This window comes from Pseudonaja textilis, chromosome 2 (genome assembly GCF_049901715.1).
Source record: "Pseudonaja textilis isolate UNSWEBS1 chromosome 2, rPseTex1.2, whole genome shotgun sequence".
Classification (NCBI taxonomy): domain Eukaryota; kingdom Metazoa; phylum Chordata; class Lepidosauria; order Squamata; family Elapidae; genus Pseudonaja; species Pseudonaja textilis.
This window is the reverse complement of record NC_141991.1, coordinates 172,201,779-172,215,354: the sequence shown is the minus strand read 5'-3', so window position 1 is coordinate 172,215,354 and position 13,576 is coordinate 172,201,779. Positions and strand designations below refer to the sequence as shown.

The window sequence follows — 13,576 nt, the reverse complement described above, 5'->3', positions numbered from 1 at the left end:
TCTCACTGATACATCATCTTCCTAGCGTTATTCCTGCAGGGGCAGGGTCTGTTTTTCAATTGATGAATGGCATCTTACACAATCAAATGCAACATCTGGATCCAACTGGGCAATTTTCATGCCTGCATTTATTGTGTCTTGCCATCTTTGTTTTGGCCTTCCATGCGAGCCCTTGCCATCTGTTAAATGGAAGGCTGATGTCTCACTGATACAGGAATAATTAAATACATATTCAGAACTGGACTTTATGAATTTGCACTGTTCAAAGACTTAAAGCTGCCATCTTTTTAAGCTGGATACAGTGCTCCAGAAACTCATACTATCCCTGATTGATTCTGTGGAATTTATTGTTGGAAGCATTCCCCCTATATTATTTAAAAAAATAAACCTTCCTTTAAAGATGTATGCAGGTGTATTTTTTTTCTTTAATTGGGAAAGTAATTAAAGGATATATCCAGGTGCCTCATGTTGCTTTCTTTGGACTAAACTAGCACTTAAACCACCTCTGTACCATTCTCAAAGTTTTCAGTAAGCCTTTGTGAATGTACTTTCGCAGATATTCACCCTGCTTCCTCAGTGCCAACAATTACCTGGATGTTTTTATTGAATTCCTAATCCTGTTACCCATTCAAAATCTGTTATTGGGGTCACCAATAATATTTGATCTAAGAGCAGATCTGTCGATACCTAAATCAGTATTCAGTTACCTCAATTTGGTATAAAACACCAAAATACTTTTTGCGTAAATCTTCCTAAACCTTTTTGGGCAAACTTGGCTGGGTGTGTTCTGTTCTAGTTAGTGCTGACTCCTGGTGTTTGCCTAGGCAAGTCCCTGCAGTTTTCTTGGCAAGATTTGGGAAGTGGTTTGCTACTGCCTCCTTCCTAGGGCTGAGAGAGAAGGCCTGGCCCAGAATTATCCAGCTGGCTTTCATACCTAAGGCACGTCTAGAACTCCCAGTCTCCCAGTTTCTAACCTGATGAGCTATAGCACATCAAACTGGCTGTCACAATTTCCACAGCACTATCTACATTTATAAATAGGATTGAAATTTCATGGACGTTTTTGAATCGGAATGAGTGGCTTGGAGTTATTCATTCCTGCATTGGCTAAAATAGGCTCAAGATCCAGATGGATCTTGACAGACTAGAACACTGGGCCATATCTAACAAAATGAAATTCAATATAGAGAAAAGTAAAGTCCTACACTTAGGCAAGAAAAACCAAAAGTACACATATAGACTGGGTGAAACCAGGCTCAATAGCAGTAACTGTGAGAGGGATCTTGGGGTCTTAGTGGACAACCAGCTAAATATGAGCCAGCAGTGTGCAGCAGCTACCAAAAAAGCTAATGCAATCCTAAGTTGTATTAACAGAGGGATACAATCAAGATCAAGGGAAGTACTAATACCACTCTATAAAGCCTTAGTAAGACCACACCTAGAGTACTGCATCCAGTTTTGTTCACCACATTATAAAAAAGATGTTGAGACTCTGGAAACAGTACAGAGAAGAGCAACCAGGATGATTAGGGGATTGGAAGCTAAAACATACAACGAACAGTTGCAGGAACTGGGCTTGGCTAGTCTAGTAAAGAGAAGGACCAGGGGTGACATGATAGAAGTCTTCCAATATATTTGAGGGGCTGCCACAGGGAGGGAAGGAGTCAAGCTATTTTCTAAAGCACCTGAAGGCCAGACAATGAATAATGAATGGAAACTGAACAAGGAGAGATTTTACCTGGAAATAAGGAGAAACTTTCTGACAGAACAATCAACGAATAAAACAGCTTGCCCTCGGAAGTTGTGGGAGCGCCATCACTTGAGACTTTCAAGGAGAGATTGGACTGCCATTTGTCAGAAATGATGTAGGGTCTCCAGCTTGGGTGGGGGGTTGGACTAGATGACCTACAAGGTCCCTTCCAACTCTGATTATCTGTTATCTGTTAAGTCAGATTCTATCTTGAATTGCCCCCATTTGCTCCAAGTTTGATCTTTGCTTTGGGCTGGATCACAGAACTAATAGGTATCCTTGATTCAGATATAAAACACACTTTATGTTCTCAGTGTAAACACAAAATATGAAGTGATGAGGTTAAGGTTAGGCCCTTCGCTACAAAGTCTCAGAAGTGTCAGTTGCATGTTTGTTCAATGTTTTCAGGAAATAACCAAGCTGCCTGGTAAGATTTTTCTACCCTTTTAATGCACTTGTAGGAGCCAAGAGGGAATTCCAGTTCATGCTAATGAGGCTTCTAGGGTGGCAATTGTTCTGTATTAATTAGCATTACAGCAAACAAGTGTAACTTTGTGTACATGCCAAAAGTACAATAAGGGGCTTGTTATCCAGATTTGTTAATGTGATTGAACAGTGTGAGATGAGAAGGCAAAGAAATGCATCCAAATTCCAACATATACTGGGGCTTCATTCTCCTTTTGTATTATTCCTTTGAAGTCAGTAACATTGCAACAGGAAAATGGGTCAGTAGAACACAGATTTAATATTCATACTGAAGGGCATGCTTTCCAAATTTAATGCTTGCTGGTGTTGGCCAGATCACCCCTGGTTTCTACCATGAGGCTGATTCATGGCCAATCAGTCACGCTCCATCCACCATCTCCGACTTCAGATGCCAGCAGAACTACTTCAGAAAACAGCAGCTACTTTAATCAGATGCATATGTCACAGGCTCCTCAGATTGGAATCTTTTGGTGTATGTGGAGTGCAATGTTCATATGGCTTGTACAAATGGAAGATAATTTAATTCTGCTGTTGGCCACTCTCAAAGTAAAGAATTTAAAATGCAGAAAAATAGTTCCTCCTGTGATTGTAAGAACATCAACTAACTGATTATGTTCACCCATTGCAATAAACCAGAAATCCTTTTAGGAATTGAAAATCCAAAACATGCCAAGGTTTTGCTAGCTATTTAGGAGGGAACAAATCAGAATTACTTATTCATATGTCACATGGCAGGAGGTGGAACTAAATTGGAGAAGTCAAACAGCATGTACTGATGACCAAGGAATGTGTAAGAGAGCCAAATTATCTAGGATGAATAGACATTGATAAAATCTAATATCTTCCTCGTAATCCTTTGAGATTTTTATTCTAGTGTTAGGCACTCAAAGGGAAATGTAAGGCTACTTTGTCAGATACATGAATTGTTTTTAGCTGATTTTAAACACAAGCATCTTGTTCTATACAGAGAGGGGGGCGGGAAGATGGATGGTGTGTAGCAAAGTGTATAGTGAATGCATGGGAATGGTATGTATGTGTGAAAAGGGGATGGTGCGATTTCTGTGTGAAAGGATGTCAATTGCATAATTCATTGCAGCTTACAGAATATGAAATAGCTGCATAGATGGAATTTGGTTATAAAATTGAGTGTAGAGAAACTGAAGCCTTAATGGACTCTTCCAATTATGATTGTCAATTCATCTGAGTTTGGTCTCACAAAGGGAGGCTTTTGGAGGTAATCTCAAAAGATGCATGGTTTTGTACCCTGTCTACATTCATTATGAAGTTGCGTAGGATAACATGCTCTAATATAGGAGCTTCCTCCCAAAAATAATTCGTTAAAGAGCGAACACATCCGTCATCGTTTGCAGGGCATTAGTGGTTAAAAGCCACATATATATCTGTAATATGTCAAAAAGATAGATTGCAATGTTTTAGGATAATACCTCTTCACCTTGTCCCAGTTCTTCAAACCTCAGCTCTCATCTTAAAAATGGTGACCAATGGCATCTCCAGATTGTCCGAGTTTAAACTTAGCATGTTTATCCTTCTCCAGTCCAAGATCAAAAAGCAACATCAAATGATATAGACTGCTTCCATGATACTGGATAACAAACAAGAGTAGAGCTGAATATCAATAATATATTGGTACAATCACATTCAAAAGAGTGGAGTGGCTGAACATCGTAGTTTCCTATAGGTATAAAATGAAAGGGGAAGCAAGACAGAACTTTATGAGCCATGGAATTGAGCAAAAGACTAGCTTCTGTATATGGTGTAATAGAAATAACCTGATATCCATACCTGTCTCCCATCAATTCTGCTTGCACTGTTAGATCCCAGAGGGGTTGCTCTGGATCCCTCCCATTAAACCATGTCATCATGTTGGATCCAAGCATCATGATTTCCCTGTTGCAGCAACTGCCCTGTAACACAGCATCCTTTCAACCATGTGGATGGCCCTGACCCAGTTAGCCTTTTGCAAGGCATAAAAAGACTTGGCTGTTCCTCCAGGTGTTTGGGCCAGGAGGTTAAGTGAGCTCTGCCAGCTAATGTGGTTTTACTTTAAGTTGAAATTTGCCATTTGCAACCTCAGACATGGTTTGAATTATTTTAAATGCTGTTTTAACATTGCAGGCCTCCCAAAGCCGCTGCTGTGAGATGGTGGCCATACAATTATTTAAATGAATTGATTAGCAGTACAAAACAATACCGTGCATTATTGCACTGAATACTTCTACGATAACTACCGTATTTCTCACAAAATAAGGCCGGGCCTTTTTTTTTTTGACCCCTAAACCATCTTTTCGGGGGTAACTTAATTTCCTCCCCCAACTAGAGCGGCCCATATGCACGTACCTCACCGCGGGGCCGCTTCTATCGGCCAACGAAAGCTCCCTGAAGGCAGAGTCCCCAGCTGCTTTAGGGCGTGGCATGGCTGCCCATGTCCCCTCGCCTTTAGGCAGTCTCTTTTGGGCGATGGAAGCTCCCCAAGTGCAGTCACCAGCCACTTCAATCGGCTGGTAGAAGAGGCCTCGGGGCGAGAGCACACACACACTCCCCTCGCCACAAGGCCACTTCTATCGGCCAACGAAAGCTCCCCGAAGGCAGAGTCCCCAGCTGCTTCGGGGCGTGGCATGGCTGCCCGTGTCCCCTTGCCATTAGGTAGTCTCTTTTGGGCGATGGAAGCTCCCCAAGTGCAGTCACCAGCCACTTCGATCGGCTGGTAGAAGAGGCCTCGGGGCGAGAGCACACACACACTCCCCTCGCCACAAGGCCACTTCTATTGGCCAACAAAAGCTCCCCGAAGGCAGAGTCCCCAGCTGCTTCGGGGCGTGGCATGGCTGCCCGTGTCCCCTTGCCATTAGGTAGTCTCTTTGGGGCAATGGAAGCTCCCCAAGTGCAGTCACCGGCCACTTCGATCGGCTGGTAGAAGCGGCCTCGGGGCAAGCACGCACACACATTCCCCTTACCCCAAGGCCACTTCTACCAGCCGATCGAAGTGGCTGGTGACTGCACTTGCGGAGCTTCCATCGCCCGAAAGAGACTGCCTAAAGGCGAGGGGACACGGGTAGCCACGCCATGCCCTGAAGCAGCTGGGGACTCTGCCTTCAGGGAGCTTCTATCGGCTATCGGGGTATTCTAGCCTAGGCTACCTGCAGAGCACTCCTAAAGGCAAGTTTTCTCTCCCCCCGCCCTTCCCCCCCATTTCTCTTCACCTCCTGTGAAAAGAACAATGTGAGAAATGGCAGGGAAACACATGGTTTAAATAGGCCTAAATTTTGTGGGTGGGGCTTAATTTCACCTCATGCCTAGAAATCATGCTGGGCCTTCGTATTGGTGGAGGCCATATTGTTGGAGAAACACGGTATTGCTGTTGTAGTTTTAGTTTTAAAAACTGGTGGAAAGACTACGCACAATAGACCCAGATAATGTGACTCATCTCACTTCAGTATCAGGGTCAGATTCTGATCTGAACCAAGTTTGATCGATGATGGATAATCAGGGCACTCGTTTTCTGTTGTTTACTAACTTTTGGTTGCATTGTGGGATTGTTAAGAATTATCCAAATTGTCTCAGATATTTGTAATATCTGCCTTAACGTGGATATTCTCAGCCATCCTGGTCATGGTTGCCCCAAAGGCGCTTTTTTTCAAGAGTCACCTGGACTTTCTGGCTCAGAGCCAAAAAAGCTGCTTGGATGAGAAGTGAAACATCTTCAAAGAAAAAAAAAGAAAGCCCAGTTGCTTCTTGAAAAAGCACCTTTGGGATCTGCCTTATCACTTTCTCTTTATACCTGCTTAGTGACTCTAGCCATCTTTAGAGATTTCTTTTGTTTGCCCAAACAAATGAAGCTAGGTAGGTGATTTCAAGAAAAGATCTTTTTACTTGTGGAATATCTGCACTAAAGAAGTAGAACTGGCACCCAGTCTAAATTATGTTTTACCCCCGTTTTAGATCCTTGTTTAAATAATACTTTTTTTTTTTTAACTGAAGTGCCCATGTTACTTTTATATATGTTACTTTTATATATTTTATGTTCATATTTTATCTATGTTTATATTATACCATTTGATTTCTATATCATGTGGATTATTTTACTATGGGTTTTGTATGGTTTAAAAGATAAAATAAATGGACAATCTGTTAAGAAAAACAAGTTAATTGTTTCAGCCATTAACTTATAATATCATACTGTTCCTGAACTCAGCCTTTCCCCCCCTATTTAAGAAATGTATTTAAAATTTGAATGAATTCAATGTAATTAATTCAACTGCATTTAAGAAATGTATTTAAGAAACAAATATATAACATATTCATTTTGTGGAAGAAATAGAGGATGCAAGGAACCATTTGAAGAAGTTTCTTAGTGTTTTTCAGGTATCAAGGGGAATGCATAAAATGGAAATTAGCATGAAATATTGAAGAATGGCTCACTTAAATACATATGTAAAGTGTACATGTACGCGGGAACTGTTGCAGAAGGCAATATACATTGTTGCAGAACATACTACACAAATCAAATTCATCTTGATCCAGATTTGATTTAATCTAAGCCATGTATGTTATCTTTGTCATGCATGCATAGTGAACTACAGTACATCCATATGTTTCTTATCAAGAAGCAGCAGTGCATATATTTTTAAATATATAAGGATGTGATTCTCATAATTGTTAGATTTTTTTCTTTTTCTGTTTCATAGGCAACTTGTTGCATGTCAACACAGATTCCCGATTCCCAATTCACAAACCACTGACTAAGCCAAAGGAAGTTAATCATCTTTTCCTTGTTTTCTCCATGGATTCCAGTTAATACTTTTAAGACCAGCATTGGTTGCTTGTTTGCTTAGAAGGAAACTGGTGTGTGTGTGTGTGTGTGTGTGTGTGTGTGTCTGTGTCTGTGTGTGTGTGTCTGTGTGTGTATCCAGGATCCCTATAGATTTAAAACTTCCCTTGATGCAGCAGTTTCTGCAGCCTGCTTCTATTTGAAAAAAGATTTCTGTGCCAATCAGATTTTTCCCAGTTCTTACAGTCCCTCAAAATAAACCAGATGAAAGGAAATAAAGCAAAAGGAAGTTGGGAGTTACCTGGATAAGGAAAGAAAAATGACAAGGCTGCTACTTTGAGAAATCTCCACAGGCTTTTCAGCTGATTAGCCCATAAATATATATTGCTGGAAAAAAAAAATCAGAATTACAGGCATTGTTGAGCATTGCTAGGGATACACATCTAACATATTTCCCTTTGCTGATTAAAAATAACTTAGGATGTTGGCAATCCCGTGTTAGGATGGATAATGGGACTGTGCAATTTCTTTGAGGGATGCATTGAATCTTCTCCAGATGACTTGCTCTAAAAAGACCTCCGTGTCTTCTTGTTGGGGGTTGCCCCCTGTAGGAGCCTTTTCAGTTGCTGCTTCCTCCTCTGGGATAGAATCTCCTCAGGCAACGTCAGCCTTGTGAGGTAATCCAGACAAGAAGCACATCCAGGAGTACCAGTGCTAACTTTATTCAAAGGTTGCATCAACAGAATCTGGCAAGTCTGAAAGCATATCTTTCTCCCCTTCAAATACATTTAAAAAAATTTTTTAATACAGTTTTAAATGTGCTTAAAATGTAAATTAATCCAATGTAATTGAATGCATTTCAGAAATTTATTTAAGAAACAAATAACAGCAATAGCACTTAGACTTATATACCATTCCACAGAGCTTTAACATACTCTAATATACTCATTTTGTGGAAGCAATACAGTTTTGCAGTCCAAAAACCTGGTATGTATGTGTGCCACTTCTAGGGTTGCCACCTCCCCATTCCTTCTGCAGACTCCGTAGCCATTTGTCTGACCCTTCTCCCGTCTGCAGCCTTTCTCCTGTTTCACAACGTCATTCCCGCGTGGCACTATAACTATTCAAGTGGCCCCATTCCTCCTGCATTTTAGAAAATCTGCAGAGTTTATAAGGGCAGGGCTGCTACAACCATCCCCCTGGATGATGGATTAGTTTTATTTGAGGCTTGGATGTTTAATTCCCACGTTTCGTGTTATTTTATATGCTTCTTAAAATAAAATAAAAAAAATTTGTTTATATATTTGTTCCTAACCCAGTTCCAGGTTTGAGTCCTGTGTCACTCAGAATTGGTGGGACAGAGCAGCCCCTTGGTGGGATTCAGCCGGTTTGCACCAGTTAGGGAGAACCGGTTGTTAACTTTCTGAGCAGTTTGGTGAACTGGTTGTTGGAAGAAATAATTAGGGTAGAGAACCGGTTGTTAAATTATTTGAATCCCACCACTGCGCAAATAAATAACTGCCCTTCTCAAACCTGATCTGTATGAATCTTCAGAGCCCCTTGCTTCTAAGAGTGATCTGGTCCCATTGCTTTTGGGGCTCTTCTGCAAACATTGACATTTGTGGGGAAAAAAGGAAGAAGATTCTGTGGGAACTTTGTCAGCTTTTGCAGCTCTTGAAGAAAGCTTGGGGCAACCCTCCCCTTCATGGACCCTTTTTAGAATCTTCCATTACAGGTAGTCCTTGACTTACAACAGTTCATTCAGTGACTTTTCTAAGTTACCACAGCCCTGGGGGGAAAGTGACGTAGGGCCCAGTGGTGGGTTTCAAATAAACCCACCACTGGTTTGCCGAAAATGTGAGGGTGCATGCATGCGTGCATGGATGGCTTTTGCCAGGCAGTGAGCCTCGACAGAGCAGCGTTTCGGGGCCTGCTCCCCTCTATATCTTTAGGGAATTTAGGGAAGGAAAGGGAAAGGGCAGGTGGGCGGGGCCAGCCAGAGGTGATATTTGCCTGTTCTCCGAACTACTCAAAATTTCTGCTACCGGTACGCCTGAAAACTGGTCCGAACCGGCTGAATACTCCCTCTGGTAGGGCCTTTTTTTCACACAAGGGTTGCAGCCTCCTCATGATCACATCAAAATTCAGATGCTTTAGCAGCTGATTCATCCTTGCGACAGTTCCAATATCCCATGGACGTGTGATTGCCTTTTGCGACCTTCCGGTGAGCAAATTCAATGGGGAAGCGGATTCACTCAACGGCTTGGTTACTAATTTAACCACTGAGGTGATTCACTTAACCGCTATCACAAGAACGGTCACAAAATGGGGCAAATCTAATGTTTCTCTGAACAACAGACATGTGGGGCTCAATTGTAATCATAAGCCAAGGACTACCTGTACTTACAAAACAAAAGGCTGAAGGTTTTTTTTTTCCAGTTTTTGCAAATGTTGGGAGGACTGTTGATTTGCCTTTCTTTTGGCTCTCAAGCATAAGGTCCTGAAAGGGGAAATGGCTCTCCTTAATCAGACTTAACAAGCAGGACCTCAATGGACAGGAGTTTGGATGGTTCTTGTTTTTATTTTAGCACTGAAAGCGTCAGACTACATGTTTCTTCCTTTGTGTCTCTTTTTGATCTACATAACATTATTTTTAGCATTGGCAGGACTCAAGATGAACTACATCTAAAGGATGGAAGTAAAGATAGCCCTGGGAAGTACCAGTAACCACTCTTCTCACTACAGATTTTAAACTACAGGTAGTCCTCGACTGATGACCACAAGGGAGCCCAAAATTTCTGTTGTTAAGTGAGATGTTTGTTAAGGGAATTTTGTCACATTTTACAACCTTCCTTGCGGCAGTTGTCAAGTGAATCGCTGCAGTTGATAAGTTAGTGATCCAGTTGTTAAGTGAATCTGGCTTCCCCATTAATTTTACTCGTCCAAAGGTTGCAAAAGGGGATCACATGACCTTGGAACACAGCAATGTTCATAAGTGTGAACCAGTTGGCAAGCATCTGGATATGATCACATGATCATGAGAAAAGTCGTAAGTGTGAAAAATAGTCATAAGTCACTTTTTTCAGTGCTGTTGTAACTTTGAACTGTCACTAAATGAATGTCAACTTCAAACCAAACCTGGTGGCAGCCATTTTTCTCTCCCTCAGTTCCACATAGAGGGGGGAGCGGGGAAGGAAGTTGGAATGCCTTACTAGACACAACAGAGAGCTTTCTCGTGAAAATCAAGGTAATCTCTACTTGCAATGGATAAGGTTGGGGAAGGAGTGCCTGGAGAGCCCGCCAATTAACCCAATTGGCCAATGTGACACTTGGGGATGGGGTTATTTTCTATTTTAATTATATTGAAACCACGGGAAAGATTTAGAGTTGGTTTTCCTTTGAAACTGTGCCAATATGATGTACTCAATAAAGAAGAATGTTGAGAAGGGTCCTACTCTCAGAGTTCTGGTTTGCTTGTATTCCTTAGATGGAGCCTTGACAATGATCTGTTGTAAGTCAAGGACTACCTGTATTAAGTAAGCTTCTATTCTCAGAAATGTTTCGGAAATCAGAGAAGGTAACTTCTCAGACCCTGTTACCAACAAAGAACCAATAAAAAAAAAAAAAGGCCAGGCCTCTCTGACTTATACCAATTGGAAATGAACTTGGCTAAAGACCAATCAGAAGTCAGATTACCTGGTTATAAAGACAGGTGCTCAGGCAGTTCCTGCTCAGTTAGCTGTCCATTGTCTGTGTGTAGCAGAACACTGTGATGATCCAGGAAGCAGCACACACTTAATAAATCCCCAAACGTAAATAAATTTCCTTTAATGCCTCCAACTTGGCCTCACTGTTCAATTGTTTGCAGTTGGAGATTAAACTCTTTCCAAAATAGTCTCCAAAAGAAAGAAATACAGTCCAAACTCAAAGAACAGATAAGGGAGAAATAAAAAACAAAAACAAACCACACTGATGGAATTTCCACGACAGACCAGCACAATTAATTACAAACTTCAAGAAGATAACAAGGCACGGTCCGCTGGAAGAGCACCAACCAAGATAAATCTCAGCCAGATATAAAACAAGCTTTGCTTCTAGCAAAGCTGTGTTTTAAACGCCCCTCCTTTATACTTTCCCCCCCAGCTGCAGCCAATGAAGGGGGATCATGGCTGCTTCCTCTTCCATAAACCACATTGTTCCCTTCTCTGTTCTTCCCTGCGTGTCCAAGGAAGAAGAGGGGATGGGCCTGGTTCTTCCTCTGACTGCCCAGCCATCCTCTGCCCTTCCCCAGCCTCCTCCACAACCTCCGGAGCCACACTTCCACTCCCTGTCGGCTGTTCCTCCTCTCCCTCAGAGTCAGTCTCCACCAGGGGCATGACAGAACACTTTGCCTCAGAAGATGCCAGCCACAGTTGTGAGGTCACTAAACCCTGAAGCTCAACACTGCCCAACATATATTGACTGTGGAAAGCCTACACCAGTACATTGCTCTGACGCTCTTATTTACTCTTGTATATAAGTAAGGCTTATATACAAATAAGGCTTATATACTTCTGCCAACCTAGCAGTTCGAAAGCATGTAAAAATGCAGGTAGAAAAATAGGGACCACTTTGGTGGGAAGGTAACAGCGTTTCGTGCGCCTTCGGCATTTAGTCATGCCGGCCATAGGACCATGGAGATGTGTTTGGACAGTGCTGGCTCTTTGGCTTTGTCAATTTCCCAAAACTGCTCGAACTACCAAAGGCCAGTTCTTGTTTGGCTGCTAATGCATTTTGTGAGGGGAATGTTTCCAAATCGCACGGTGGGATTAGCCTCGATTGGAATTCATGTTCGGTTCCAATCACAGCAAATGATTACTCCTTGCCAAGCAGGGGGAAAAGAAAAAAAAGAAAAGTAAAAGGTGTCAGCAACTCAATCCAAAGAATTATATTAGCGTTAATAAAGTGGCCGGGGCCAAAGTAAGACCTGCCCTGCGAATGAAACAAAAAGGACCCACTTTGGCATCTCACCGAAAGCTGTTGTGTGTTGTTTAACTTGGCACCCGTTTGGCTGTGTAATTATTTGGATCGGGATTATTTGCCGGGATGGGGATGCATTCACGGTTTTTGTCAAGCTGTGAGCAGCTTTTGGAAAATCCTGCATTTGGTGGGAAATGTTGAGACAAGATCAAATTTCTCACAGGTGGGGAGGGGCAAAAGGGCAAAGGTTAATTGCAGAAATGAAAAAAAAGAAAAAATAGGCAGCAGGTCTGATCCAGGCACAAATTCAAGTTAATTATAGTCCATCTGGGTATGGAGAGTCCAGGTGGGGAGGGTATGGCCAATAACAAAGGAGGAACGCTGTGGCAAGATAAATGACTGTACCTTTAGCAGAGTGTAATAGGTACACGGATATATTGGTGTAGCCTTCTCTGGGAATATATTACCGTTGTTTAGAAGGGGGTTTATTAATTAGTCTACAGCTATTACTAACTGATGACATTATTTCTACCTACAGTGAAAGCTCCGTGATCCCCTTCGTAAGGTGTCATTCTTCCAGATAACTCCTACGTCTTCTCTCCCTTAATCTGATGTAAATCACATGGTCTGGTGTCATGTTAATGCCACCCACGCCATTATATTAAAGTGAAGTGCTGGGTACAATCCTTGTGATTGATCTAAGTATCAGCCTTCCGTAGGCTCCAAGGGATAAACAGCCTCCAAATTCCTGCAATATTCAGCCATGCTGGCAGGGAGCGGGTCCAATTGTATTGGTAGAGCACTAAAGTTGGAAAGGCGGTTACAGACCTGATTAGAAACCCTGCCACGGGTATAATATATTGGCAGTCTGTATCACCGGACAGATGATCAAGCTAATGATCGCTCTGAAACCCAAAGGCTCAGAATTAGGAATTCTAAAGGTCAGAATTTCACTGATAGTAGTCCTCGACTTACGGCTACAGTTGGGACCATAATTTCCATTGCTAAGCAAGCGATTATTAAGGGAATCATGCTCAATTTTACACACATACACCCAATTTTTTTTTTTTTGCCACAGTTGTTAAAATGAATCACCTGCAGTTGCTAAGTGAATAACGCAGCCGTTAAGCTGGCTTCCCCTCCTGACTTCGATGGTTAGAAGACAGAAGGTTGCAAAGGTTGCAAATGACAACGAAGTGATCCCAGGACATTGTAGTCGTTGTAAAATACATGCCGGTTGCCAAAACCCTGATTTTTTTTTTTATCACGTAACTGTGGGGGATGCTGCAGTGGTCATAAGTGTGAGGACAGGTAGTCATTTGCTAAATGAATGGCTGTAGGTCAAGGACAACCTCTATTTCCCTTAGATATTCTTGAAATAATTCTATGAACGTATGGTATCTACAATTACCCAGAGGTTTCAGTGTAATTATGATAATAGGCTCTCAGTTGTATGCAGTTGAAGCAGTGTGTAAATCTATATCAACCCCTTATGTTTCTTATTAGTGCCCAATAATATGAGCATTCAGGGAACATACATATAATGAAAATGTGCACGGTCCTAGTTGAAATGAATAGGCCATATCATTTCAGTC

The 13,576-nt window shown here is 41.9% G+C and overlaps 1 long non-coding RNA gene across 1 annotated transcript in view; it reads right to left on the bottom strand.

Moving 5' to 3' along the window:
* The window catches only part of LOC113448034 (uncharacterized), a 48,297-nt gene that overhangs the window by 4,798 nt on the left and 29,923 nt on the right, over positions 1–13,576 (bottom strand). Inside the window, exon 2 of the long non-coding RNA XR_015742132.1 lies at positions 3,682–3,839. This is a non-coding gene — a long non-coding RNA (uncharacterized LOC113448034). The remainder of the gene's footprint in view (positions 1–3,681; positions 3,840–13,576) is intronic.